This window comes from Martes martes (assembly GCF_963455335.1).
Source record: "Martes martes genome assembly, chromosome: 5".
Lineage (NCBI taxonomy): Eukaryota > Metazoa > Chordata > Mammalia > Carnivora > Mustelidae > Martes > Martes martes.
The window spans coordinates 6,885,053-6,896,428 of record NC_137892.1 but is presented as its reverse complement, the minus strand read 5'-3'; positions in this window follow the sequence as shown (position 1 = coordinate 6,896,428).

Below are 11,376 nucleotides of genomic sequence, written 5' to 3'. Positions count from 1 at the left end.
CACCCCAGAGCCAGCAGATTGAACCTCCCTTTTCCCTAGGAACCAAAGGGAATGGGAGATGGCCTTTGCAGGCATCCATTCTTAGAGCCCTTCTCCCAAATGGGTCATCCTTGAGCCATCCAACAGGACTCACCTGTCCCACGAAGGAAACATCACCATTTGGAACAGCTCACAACCCCGAGAGAGGGAATAACTCCATGGCCTCATGAGGCCCCCCCTTCATTGAGGGGCCATGATGGACACAAACGGCAGCCTGAGCCAATGTCTGATACTCGCCCTTATGTCAGAAGCAGGAAATCTCAATTCATCCACTGCAGAATGGGCCTGCTGTGCCCTCGGCCCGAAACTTATCCCTAGCTTGTGTTCTCAGACTTCTGTCCTCACAGTCCTGGCCCACAAGCCCTCCAGTTTGGGAATTCGGGAGCCACAATGCACTACTCTGACTGTGCAGCAGAGAAAAAAATTACCCTATGGTGCTGGCGAGAAAACCCAAAGGAGGATCAACCTGCACTCCACTCGACTGCACCCCAATTATATAGGCTGCCCTGGGCACTTATGCTTTGTCTGACACAGCCTGATCCCACACCTCCAAACTGACAACCAAACAGCTGGATGCACACCCAGAACATCGGACCCACCATGACCTTAGCCTGTCATCTCTTCCCAAACTGGGTTTTCAGGCTTCAGATCCTAGACCTGATCTCCAATCACTGCACAGTGGTGAACCTGATGCAGAAACCAGAACTCCTCCAGCCTCATGGCAAGAAACCTTGCTGTTGCCATGGTGTCCAACCTTCAGGGTAGGAGAAATCAGCATGGCCCATGAGGCCACGCCTATGCCTGAGGGCCGCCTTGGACACAAACACGCATTGGGACCTTCAGCGTGAGCCCCATACTCAAGTGAGGCCTCTCAGTGGCTGGAAGAAGAGCCCGCCTATGGGGCTGGCCATGCCCCTAGGCCCCCAATCCTAACCAGACCTCGGGATATCCAGTCGCCCGAACCCAGGGCTCTGCTCTGGAACCCCTCTTTAGGAGGGACACCGGAGGCAGTAAACAGGACTCCTCCCTTCCCACAGAATGACCACATACTCTTGGGAGCCAGGCCAAATCCCCAGAGATGGCGATTTGGCCATCACCTATGAAGCCATTCCTCCATTACACAGTCCTCCTTGACACAAAATCAAGAGAAAAAAGCCTGATCAACCGCCTCACACTCGCCCTTCATTCATATCCTGAGGAGCTCCCCGCACAGTCTTTAGATCAGGCTTGCCATACCCTTGGACCCAAACCTAAGCCGAGTTTGTGTTTTCAGACTTCTGTCCCCATAGCCTTGGCCCACACACTCTCCAGGCTGGGGCCCCTGGAGCCACACCACAGGACTGTGCCTGCCCTCTCCAAGGAAACTCTACCCATTCCATTGGCCACAACCCTACAGATTAGGAGAAACCTCCAAGGTCCCTGAGGCCATCCCAATAGTGTAGGCCATCCTGGACAAACAGGAGTGATCGGACACAAGCTGAGCAAAGACCTCCACTCAGACAAACAGAAGGATGCACCCAGAGAAAGAAGATTGAACCAGACAGCCCCCCTAGGCCCTAATCTGAACCCTTGCTTTGGTTTCCAGGCATCTCTCCTCAGAGGCCTGGTTTCCAATACCAGCCTATGGGGGTTTCCTGATTCACCAATCAGAACACCTCTCATCTCCACATGGGAAACTTGCTCTTTGGAGCTGTGTCCAACCCTCTGGTTGGAGAATCCTTCCAGTTCACCGAGCCACCGCCACATTCCAAGGTCTCCATGGACAAGAACCCACATTATGACCCATCCTCAGGAGAGTCCATTTCAACTCAGCCCCCTGGGTAGCACGCCCCAGAGCCAGCAGATCGAACCTGCCTTGTCACAAGCAGCCAATGGGGATGCGAAGTGGGGTGCCCAGGCATCCATCCTTAGAACTATGCTCTCGATTCTTGCTGTATGGGACATCCTGGAGCCATCCAACAGGACTCGACTGTCCCACAGAAGGTATGCTTGCGGTTTGGAGCATCTCACAACTGCAAGCATGGGAAAACGTCCATGACCTCATGAGCACTACCCCCTTCCTGAAGGGGCCATCAAGGACAAAAACTCCAACCTGATCCTATATCAGATACTCGCCCTGACTTCAGATGCAGGAGATCTCGGATTCAGACTCTGCAGAGTGGGCCTGATGTGCCCACGCCCCATAACCTAAGCCTAGCTTGTGTTCTCAGACTTCAGACCTTACACTCCTGGCCCACAAGCCATCCAGATTGGGAATTCCAGAGCCACAGTGCAGCACTCTGCCTGCCCACCAGAAGAAAAACGTTGCCCTATGGGGCTGCCCAGAAACCCAAAATGAGACTCAACCTGCACGCCACTCGACTGCACCCCAATTATAGAGGCTGCCCTGGGCACTAATGCTCTGTCTGACACAGCCTGAGCCCAGACCTCCCAACCGACACCCAGACAGCTAGCCGCACACCTGGCACATTGGATCTGCCATTGCCTTAGGCTGTCCTCTCGTCCCAAACTGGGTTTTCAGGCTTCAGAACCTAGATTTTATCTCCAATCACTGCACGGGGGGAACCTGATACAGTAATCAGAACTCGTCCATCCCCATGGCAAGAAACCTTGCTGTTTGCATGGTGTCCAACCTTCAGGGTAGGAGAAACCAGCATGGCCTTTGAGGACACACCCATTCTTGAGGGCCAACTTTGGCACAAACACGCATTGTGACCCTCAGAGTGAGCCACGTGCTCAAGTAAGGTCTCTCAGTGGCTGGACCAAGAGGCCGCATATGGGGCTGGCATTGCCCGTAGGCCCCCAATCCTAACCAGAGCTCGGGTTTTCCAGTAGCCCGTACCCAGGGCTCTGCTCTGGAATCCCTCTTTTGGAGGGACACTGGAGGGAGTAAACAGGACTCCTCCCTTCCCAGAGAATGACACCAAACTCTTTGCATCCGGGCCAAATCCCCAGAGAGGGAGACTCGTCCATGGCCAATGAGGCCTCCCCGACATTCCACGGCCATCCTTGACACAACATCCAGAGACAAAATCCTGAGCAATCGCCTCACACTCTCCCTTCGTTCATATCCCAAGGAGCTCCTCTCATGGTCTTTAGATCGGGCCTATCATACCCTCGGCCCCAAACCTAAGTTGATTTTGGGTTTCAGACTTCTATCCCCACAGGCCTGGCCCACACACCCTCCAGGCTGGGACCCCTGGAGCCACACTGCAGGACTGTGCCTGCCCTCTCCAAAGAAACCCTGCCCATTCCATTGGCCACAAACCTACAGAAAAGGAGAAACCTCCAAGGTCCCTGAGGCCATCCCAATAGTGTAGGCTGCCCTGGACAAACAGGGGTGATCGGACACAAGCTGAGCAACTACCTCCACTCAGACAAGCATGCGGATGTCCACAGAGACAGAAGATTGACCTGGACAGGCGCCTAGGCCCTCATCTGAATCCTTGCTTTGGATTCCAGGAGTCTCTCCTCAGAGGCCTGGTTTCCAATACCAGCCTATGGGGGTTTCCAGAGGCACCAATCAGAACACCTCTCGTCTCCACATGGGAAACTTGCTCTTTGGAGCTGTGTCCAACCCCTGGGTTAGGAGAATCCTTCTGGACTGCCGGTCCACTGCCACATTCCAAGGTCTCCATGGACGAGAACCCACATTATGACGCATCCTCAGGAGAGTCCATTTCAACTCAGCCCCCTGGGTAGCTCCGCCAGAGCCATCAGATCGATCCTGCCTTGTCACTAGGAGACAATGGGAATGCGAATTGGGGTGCCCAGACATCGATCCTTAGAACCCTGCTCTCCAGGCTTTCTGTATGGGGCATCCTGGAGCCATCCATGAGGACTCGACTCTCCCGCAGAAGGAATCCTAGCGGTTTGGAGAATCTCAAAACTCCCAGTGTGGGAAAACCTCCATGGCCTCATGAGCCCCCCACCACTTCCTGAAGGGGCCATCATGGACACGAGCTCCAACCTGAGCCAAGGTCTGATCCTCGTCCTGATTTCAGATGCAGGAGATCTCGATTCAGCCAATGCAGAGTGGGCCTGCTGTGCCCTCACCCTGAAACCTAACCCTAGCTTGTGTTCACAACTACAGTCTTCACACTTCTGGCCCACAAGCCCTCCAGATTGGAAATTCCGGAGCCACAACACAACACTCTGCCTGCCCACTAGAATAAAAACGTTGCCCTAAGGGGCTGCCCACAAACTCCAAATGAGGATCAACTTGCATGGTTGTGTTTTCAGACTTCTGTCACTACAGCCTAAACCTAGCCCTCATCCTAACCCTAGCCCTAGCCCTAGTCCTAGCCCTAAACCTAACCCTAACCATAAACCTAGTCCTCACCCTAACCCTAACCCTAAGCCTCTGGAGGCTTTTCCGAGAAATTCTGATGCTGGCTCAGTTCTCATCATTTCATCCCAGATGAACCCCCAGTATTAAGGTCCGTGGATAAAGGAGCGAGACTGATACAAAGTGAAGGTCAAGCAAAGCTTTATTTCGCGCCAAGCATCGAGAAACAAACTCTCCGGTCAGGGCCATCTCTTGTAAAAGGGCGACCCCTCCCAGTCTCACAGACTAAGTTTTAGAGAGCCAGTTTAGCCGGGAAATACACAGGTGGCCAATGAGATTGCAAAACACAGAGAAAACTGCACAGTCATGTTAGGTCACACACCGACGTCCAATTGAATCCCAATTCACCCTAGTAGATATATGTGTGCCCCACTATTTGGATGTCTCTACGTGGAGTGACCCGCCCTTATATCTGGGCTTTTCAAGTAAGTTCCTGGGCGGTTGGGGCTGGCTGGGTGGGGACGATCTAAGTTTATTGCATAGGGTCAATCTAAGATTACTGCATGCAGTCAATCTAAGTTTACTTCATCAACAACAAAATGACTCCCTATGATTAAGTAGGCCCTTACATTGACACAAAATCCAGCCTGAGCTCAGGTCTGATACTTGCCCTGACTTCAGATGCCGGAGATCTCAATTCTGCCTCTACAGAGTGGGCCTGCCTGGTCCTTGCCCTGAAACCTAACCCTAGCTTGTGTTCTCCAACATCCGTCCTCACACTCCTGGCTCACAAGCCCTCCAGATTGGGAATTCCGGAGCCACAACGCAGCACTCTGCCTGCCCACCAGAAGAAAATCATTGCCCTATGGGGCTGCCTAGAAACCCCCAATGAGGATCAACCTGCATGGCCCTCGACTGCACCACAATTTCATAGTTTGCCCTGGGCACTCATGCTCTGACTGACACAGCCTGAGCCCAGGCCTCCCAACAGACACCCAGACAGATGGCCGCACACCCAGCAAACAGGACCTGCCATGGCCTTAGACTGTCATATCTTCCCAACCTGGGTTCTCAGGCATCTGAACCTAGACCTCATCTCCAATCCCTGCACAGGGGGGAACCTGAGGCACAAATAAGAACTCCTTCCCCATAGCAGGAAACCTTGCTGTTGGCATGGTGTCAAACCTTCAGGGTAGGAGAACCCTGCATGGCTCATGTAGCAACGCACATGGTTGAGGGCTGCCTTGGGCTCAAACATGCATTGTGACCCTCAGCGTGAGCACCATGTTCAAGGAAGGCTTCTCAGGGGCTGGAACAAGAGGCCTCATATGGGGCTTGCCATGCCCTTAGGCCCCCAATCCTAACAAGAGTTCTGGTTTTCCACTCGCCCAGTCCCAGGGTTTTCCTCTGGAATCCTGCTTTGGAGGGACACCAGAAAGAAAAAACAGGAACCCTCCCTTCCCACGGAATGACGCCAAACTCTTGGGAGCCCGGCCCAATCCCCAGAGAGGGAGACTCGTCCATGGCCCATGAGGGACCCCTACATTCCACGTCCATCCTTGACACAAAATCCAGAGACAAAAGACTGAGCAACCGCCTCTCACATACCCTTCTATCATACCCTGAAGTGCTCCCCTGATGGTCTGTAGATCGGGCCTGCCATACCCTTGGCCCCAAACCGAAGAGGAATTTGAGTTTTCAGTCTTCTGTCCCTACAGCCCTGGACCACACACCCTCCAGGCTGGGAACCCTGGAGCCATACTGCAGGACTGTGCCTGCCCTCTCAGAGGAAACTGTGCCCATGCCATTGGCCACAACCCTACAGATTAGGAGAAACCTCCAAGGCCCCCGAGCCATCCCAATCGTGTAGGCCGCCCTGGACAAACAGGGGGAATCTGACACAAGCTGAGCAACTACCTCCACTCAGACACACAGACAGATGTCCCCAGAGACAGAAGATTAAACCGGACAGGCCCCAAGGCCCGAATCTGAACCCTAGGTTTAGTTCCAGTAGTCTCTCCTCAGACGCCTAGTTTCGAATAACAGCATATGGGGGTTTCTGAGGGACCAAGCAGAATACCTCTCATCTCCACATGGGAAGCTTGCTCTTTGGAGCTGTGCCCAACCCTTTGGGTAGGAGACAGCTGCAGGGCTACAGAGGCACGGCCACATTCCAAGGTCTCCATGGACACAAACCCACATGATGACCCATCCTCAGGAGAGTCCATTTCCACTTAACCCCCTGGGTAGCTCGCCCCAGAGCCAGCAGATTGAACCTGCTTTGTCGCTTGAAGCAAATGGGAAGGCGAGGTGTGGTGTCCAGTCATCCACCCTAGAGCCCTGTTCTCGAGTCTTTCCTTATGGGGCATCCTGGGGCAATTCCGAGGATTCGACTGTGTCGCAGAAGGAAACGTCCTGTATTGGAGCAGCTCACAACCCCCAGTGTGGGAAAACCTCCATGGCCTCAGGAGGCCCCCCTTCATGAAGGGGCCATCATGGACACAACCTCCAGCCTGAGATGTCATCTGATACTCGCCCTGATTCAGATATCAGGAGATCTCGATTCAGTCTCTGCAGCATACCTGTCGTGCCCATGGCCTGAAACCTAATCCTAGCATCAGTTTTCAGACTTCCATCCTCACACTTCCTACCCACAAGCCCTCCAGATTGGCAATTCTGGAGCCACAATGCAGCACTCTACCTGCACAGATGTGTTTTCAGACTTTTGTCCCCACAGACTAAACCTAGCCCTAGGCCTTACCCTAGCCCTAGCCCTAACCCTAAACCTAACCCTAACCCTAAACCTAGCCCTAGCCCAAATCCTAACCCTAACCCAAACCCTCCGGAGGCTTTTCCCAGAAATTCTGATGCTGGCTCAGTTCTCATCATTTCATCCCAGACGAGCACCCAATATTAGGGTCCATGATCAAAGGAGCGAGACTCATGCAAAGCAAAGGTCCAGCAAAACTTTATTTCATGCCAAGCATCGAGAATCAAACTCTTCATTCAGGGTCGACTCTTGTAAAGGGGCGACCCCTCCCAGACTCACAGACTAACTTTGAGAAAAATAGTTTAGCCGGGCTATACACACGTGGCCAATGAGATTACAAAACACAGAGAAAACTGCACAGTCATGTTAGGTCACACACGGGAGGTGAATTGAATCACAATTCACCCTAGTCAATATCTGTGTGCACCACTGATTGGATGTCTCTATGTGACCTGACCCGCCTTTGTATCTGGGCTTTTCAAGGAAGTTCCTCTGGGGGGGGGCGGGGTCAATCTAAGTTTACTGCATATGGACAATCTAAGTTTACTGCATAAAAAAAAATGGCTGCCTCTGAATAAGTAGGCCCTTACATTGACACAAAATCCAGCCTGAGCCCACGTCTGATACTTGCCCTGACTTCAGATGCAAGAGATCTGGACTCAGCCTCTGCAGAGTGGGCCAGCCATGCACTCGCCCCGAAATTTCACCCTAGCTTGTGTTCTCAGATTTCCGTCCTCACAGTCCTGTCCCACAAGCCCTCCAGACTGGAAATTCTGGAGCCACAATGCAGCAGTCTGCCTGCCCACCAGAAGAAAAACATTGCCCTATGGAGCTGCCCAGAAACACCAAATGAGGATCAACCTGCACGCCACTCGACTGCACCCCAATTATAGAGGCTGCCCTGGGCACTAATGCTCTGAATGACACAGCCTGAGCCCGGAACTCCCAAACAACACCCAGACAGCTGGCTGCACACCCAGCACATCAGACCCGCCATGACCTTAGGCTGTCATCTCTTCCCAACCTGGGTTTTCAGGCATCTGAGCCTAGACTTTATCTCCAATCACTGCACAGGGCTGAACCTGATGCAGAAATCAGAACTCCTCCCTCCCGATGGCAAGAAACCTTGCGGTTGGAATGGTGTCCAACATTCAGGGTAGGAGAAACCAGCATGGCCCATGAGGACACGCACGTGCTTGAGGGCCACCTTGGGCACAAACACGCATTGTGACCCTCAGAGTGAGCCTCGTGCTCAAGTAAGGCCTCTCAGTGGCTGGACCAAGAGACAGCATATGGGGCTGGCCATGCCCGTAGGCCCCCAATCCTAACCAGAGCTCGGGTTTTCCAGTCTCCCGTACCCAGGGCTCTGCTCTGGATTCGCTCTTTTGGAGGGACACCGGAGGCTGAAAACAGGACTCCTACCTTCCCTCAGAATGACATCAAACTCTTGGGAGCTGGGCCAAATCCCCAGAGAGGGAGCCTGGTCCATGGCCGCTGAGGCCACCCCGACATTCCACGTCCATCCTTGACACAACATCCAGAGACAAAAGCCTGAGCAACTGCCTCTCACTTACCCTTCTATCATACCCCGAAGTGCTCCCCTGACGGTCTGTAGATCGGGCCTGCCATACCCTTGGCCCCAAACCGAAGAGGAATTTGTGTTTTCAGTCTTCTGTCCCTACAGCCCTGGCCCACACACCCTCCAGGCTGGGAACCCTGGAGCCATACTGCAGGACTGTGCCTGCCCTCTCAGAGGAAACTGCCCATGCCATTGGCCACAACCCTACAGATTAGGAGAAACCTCCAAGGTCCCCGAGGCCATCCCAATAGTGTAGGTCGCCCTGGACAAACAGGGGCGATCTGACACAAGCTGAGCAGTTACCTCCACTCAGACAAGCAGACGGATGTCCCCAGAGACAGAAGATTGATCCGGACAGGCACCAGTTCCTAATCTGATACGTTGCTTTTGTTTCTGGGTGCCTCTCCTCCGAGGCCTGGTTTCTTAAAGCATAAGAGACTTTTTTTAAGATATTATTTATTTATTTGACAGAGAGAAAGAGATCACAAGTAGACAGAGAGGCAGACAGAGAGAGGGAGAGAGGAAGCAGGCTCCCCGCCGAGCAGACAGCCCGATGCGGGGCTCGATCCCAGGACCCTGAGATCATGACCTGAACCGAAGGCAGAGGCTTAACCCACTGAGCCACCCAGATGCCCCAAGGCCTGGTTTCTAAAAGCAGCATATGGGGGTTTCCTGAGGCACCAAAAGGAACACCTCTCTTCTCAACATGGGATGCTTCCTCTTTGGAGCTGTGGCAAACCCTCCATGTAGGATAATCCTGCAGGTCCCATGAGCCACCCCCACATTCCAAGGTCTCCATGGACACAAACCCCCATGATGACCCATCCTCAAGAGAGTCAATTTCAACTCAGCCCCCTGGGTAGCTCGCCCCAGAGCCAGCAGATCGAATCTGCCTTGTCACTAGGAGGTGACAAGGTGGGGTGTCCAGGCATCCATCCTTAGAAGCCTACTCTCGGTTCTTTCAGAAAATGCGTCCTTGAGCCATCCACCAGGACTCGACTGTCCCGCAGAAGGAAACCTTGCAGTTTGGAGCAGCTAACAACCCCCAGCGTGGGAAAGACTCCATGGCCTCATGAGGCCCCCCCACCATGAAGGGGACATTATGGACCCATCCTCCAGCCTGAGCCAATGTCTGACACTCCCCTGACTTCAGATGCAGGAGATCCCAATTTAGTGTCTGCAGAGTAGGCCAGCCGTGCCCTCAGCCCCAAAACTAACACTAGCTTGGGTTTTCAGACTTCCGTCCTCACACTTCTGGCCCACAAGCCCTCAAGATTGGGAATTCTGGAGCCACAACACAGCACGCTGCCTGCCCACCAGAAGGAAAACATTGCCCTATAGGGCTGCCCAGAAACCCCAAACGAGGTTCAATATGCATGGCCCTAGAATGCACCCCAATTTCCTAGGCTGCCCTGGGCACTAATGCTCTGTCTGACACAGCCTGAGCCCAGACCTCCTGACAGACACCCAGATATCTGGCCCCAAAGCCAGCACATCAGACCCTCCATGGCCTTAGGCTGTCATCTCTTCCCAAGCTGGGTGTTCAGGCATCTGAATCTAGACCTTATCTCCAATCCCTGCACAGGGAGAACCTGGTCCACACATCAGAACTCCTCCTTCCCCATGGCAGGAAACCTTGCTGTTGGCATGGTGTCAAGCCTTCAGGGAAGGAGAAACCTGCATGGCCCATGAGAACACGCCCATGCTTGAGGGCCACCATGGGCACAAACACGGATTGTGACCCTCAGCATGAGCCAAGGGTTCAAGTACGGCCTCTCTGTGGCTGGACCAGGAGCCCACTCATGGGGATTGCCATGGCCCTAGGCCCCCAATCCTAACCAGAGGTCGAGTTTTCCAGTCGCCCGTACCCAGGACTCTGCTCTGGAATCCTCTTTTGGAGGGAAACCTGAGGCAGAAAACACGACTTCACCCTTCCCACAGAATGATCCCAAAATCTTGGGAACTGGGCCAAATCCGCAGATAGGGAGACTCGACCAAGGCCCTTGTGGCCACCCCGACATTCCATAGCCATCCTTGACACAAAATCCAGAGACAAAAGTCTGAGCTACTGCCTCACACTTGCCCTTCTTTCATATACTGAGGAGGTCCCCTCACAGTCTGTAGATCGGGCCTGCCATACCCTCAGCCCCAATCCTAAATAGAGCTTGTGTTTTCAAACTTCTGACCCCACAGCCCTGGCCCACACACCCTCCAGGTTGGGGCCTCTGGAGCCACACTGGAGGACTGTGCCTGCCCTCTCCAAGGAAACTCTGCCCATTCCATTGGCCACGACCCTACAGATTAGGAGAAATCTCCAAGGTCCCCGAGGCCATCCCTATAGTGTAGGCGGCCCTGGACACACAGGGGTGATCTGACACAACCTGAGCATCTACCTGCACTCACACACAGAGACAGATGTCCCCAGAGACAGAAGATTGAAATGGACAGGCCCCTAGGCCCTAATCAGAACCCTGCTTTCGTTTCCAGGCGTCTCTCCTCAGAAGCCTTGTTTCAAGTACCAACTAATGGAGGTTTCCAGAGGCACCAATCAGAACACCTCTCGTCTCCAGATGGGAAACTTGCTGTTTCAAACCCTCAGGTTAGGAGAATCCTTCCGGGCCCCCGAGCCACCGCCACATTCCAAGGTCTCCATGGACACAAACCCACATTATGACCCATCCTCAGGAGAGTCCATTTCAA